Source organism: Pyxicephalus adspersus, chromosome 12 (genome assembly GCF_032062135.1).
Source record: "Pyxicephalus adspersus chromosome 12, UCB_Pads_2.0, whole genome shotgun sequence".
NCBI lineage: Eukaryota > Metazoa > Chordata > Amphibia > Anura > Pyxicephalidae > Pyxicephalus > Pyxicephalus adspersus.
Genome location: NC_092869.1, coordinates 1,258,422 through 1,260,844, shown reverse-complemented (window position 1 = coordinate 1,260,844; position 2,423 = coordinate 1,258,422).

The window sequence follows — 2,423 nt, the reverse complement described above, 5'->3', positions numbered from 1 at the left end:
TTTTACCGTTTCTTACACGTTGATTTGTCATTCACTAACACGCAGCTTTTTTTTTTCCTTAATCGCAGATTTTCTTTAATCGCCATGACGGTGAAATTTCCACAACGAAGGTCTAATCGGCCCACAAAGCGGTTTGAGCCGCGGCGGTTGGCGTCACCGGGTGCCGGTTATATAAGCGGCTGATTAGGCGCCGCTCACCGGGCTCGATAATCACTTCCAGCCGCAGATTATGTAAATCGTTATGTAAAGAGATTACAGCCATTTACCTGAGGTACCTACAGGTCAGGGGGGAGCGCCCCCTGCTGTTCATTTCAGTGTCTCATCCCCTTGTACGTCACAGCCGCTATTCTTTACCTGCAGCCATCACCAGGTCTGAGCAATCCATTCAGGTATTCCAGGGGACACCAGAGAAATGTTTTTATTTCATTTCTATTGCCCTATCAGCATCCGATGTGACCATCGCAGACCCCTGTTCCTGCAACGAGTGCATTGGAGTGACCTCTCGCTGTATCTCCAGAACAGAAGCAGGTGAGAATCTGCAGTAAATGTGTTGTATTGGGGCCCAATAATGACATGACTGCAATCACAAATATCAGAAAGGTGGCCAGATGTGGGGGGGGCTGGGTTGTTCTTGGGCCCTCCAGTTTGTGTAACTCCACCCTATCACCATATCCCACATTAGACACCTGAAAGGGGGCGGAGCTATATACATCATCATTTATCCCGATTGTCCCCCTGGTCTGGATCTATCACACAGCACAGAGGGGGTGACAACGTTTTATTTCCTGTTCTCTGCCGGAGTCACAACATTCACACAGCGGAGTCTTTGTAACCTTTATTGTGTCACATTCACACAAACCATCATGAAAACAAATTCGGGGACATTTGTAGGTTGATGGGGTAACAACACAGGGGAAGACTGGACACAAAAATTGCCCCAGATATAAATTAAAGCTGTGGTGGCACATAAGGCATGCCAAAGTGACCTCTCAGCCGCTGCCAGTCACTCCGGCATGCCGTATGTGCCAATGCAGCTTGATGGGTCTGGGCCAATTATCGGGAAAGGGGATCCGGGAGACCACAACAGGTGAGGGCGGGGGTTATGGGGGATATTTGTAATACACACAATATATATACATGCACAGTACAATCCTGATTGCAGCACAGATAGATTACATTCACATTTTGTGTCCGGATGGGGAAGTCACAGAAATGGCAGGAACAGGACAATGCAGGCTGGTCGGTGACCCCCCGCAGTGGGAGGAGCTTCTAGTAACAGCGCAGCATAAAGAAACTGCAGGAGGCTCCTCGCAGGCAGTCACAGAGCTTCCCGATCCGCGGGCCGTGCTTCATGGCGCAGCGCTCCCCCACGTCACACTGCGGAGACAAATTATAGGGAGTCAGGCCAATCAGAGAGGAATAGGAACAGCGGCCTCAAAGCTGATTGGACAAAAATCTCAGAGTGTGTGAACTCAGGAACTATCAACCTATCAGGAAGCAACTCTGTCTCCGCCCACTTATATTATTAATATTATTATTATTAATAAACTGAATTTATATAGCGCCAACATATTACGTAGCGCTGTACATTAAATAGGGGTTGCAAATGACAGACAAATACAAATCTTTTTTTTTGATTAGGACTGCAGCATGAACCAAATTTAGTGTTATAGAAAATAGGAACTAAAAAATGTATAAATAAATGAAGAAGGGGTCCATTTATAAACCGGTAAACAGGACATTCACCAAACATTCCCTGATGTAGACACAATCACTGCCAATGAAAACACATGGATGGGATCATTCACCTCCTGAGAATGCTTAGTGAATGTCAGATTCTTTGTCATAAGAAGACAAGACTGCGGGTGTATTTATAAATCATTAATCTGCCCATTCACCCCAGATTCATCCTTAATATACAGCATTTCCTCTGGTGACTTATGTGTACTTTTATACCTGGACACTAGGTGGCATAGTTTTCACATGCATTGAAAGGAGCAATGTGGAGGGATTATGATGGCTGTGAGCAATCCAACAGTTTAGATAACATGGGAAGAAGTTATAAATATATTCCTACAAGCTCAGGACAAGCAGCAGAGTGGTCAGTAGGGGTATTTGGGGAAGTTGGGGTGGTCGGTGGGTAAGTCGCCTCCTGTTGTCCATAGCAGTGTATGTCGGTGTGGGATGGGATTGGCTCTCTTACTAATATTCCCGGACACTCAGTTTATATCTGTGTGGGGAGGTCCCTGGATTCATCTGCCATCCCACCAATACCCCCCCCCCCCATCTCCTTATCCCAGACAGGGGCTCCCCACAGGTAGGTTGGGGGAGCTGACCAATTTATAGCCCTCAATTTACACCGACAATCTGACCACTGATATAATCAGCCCCACCGGGCACCAATGTCATCCATCTATCAATCC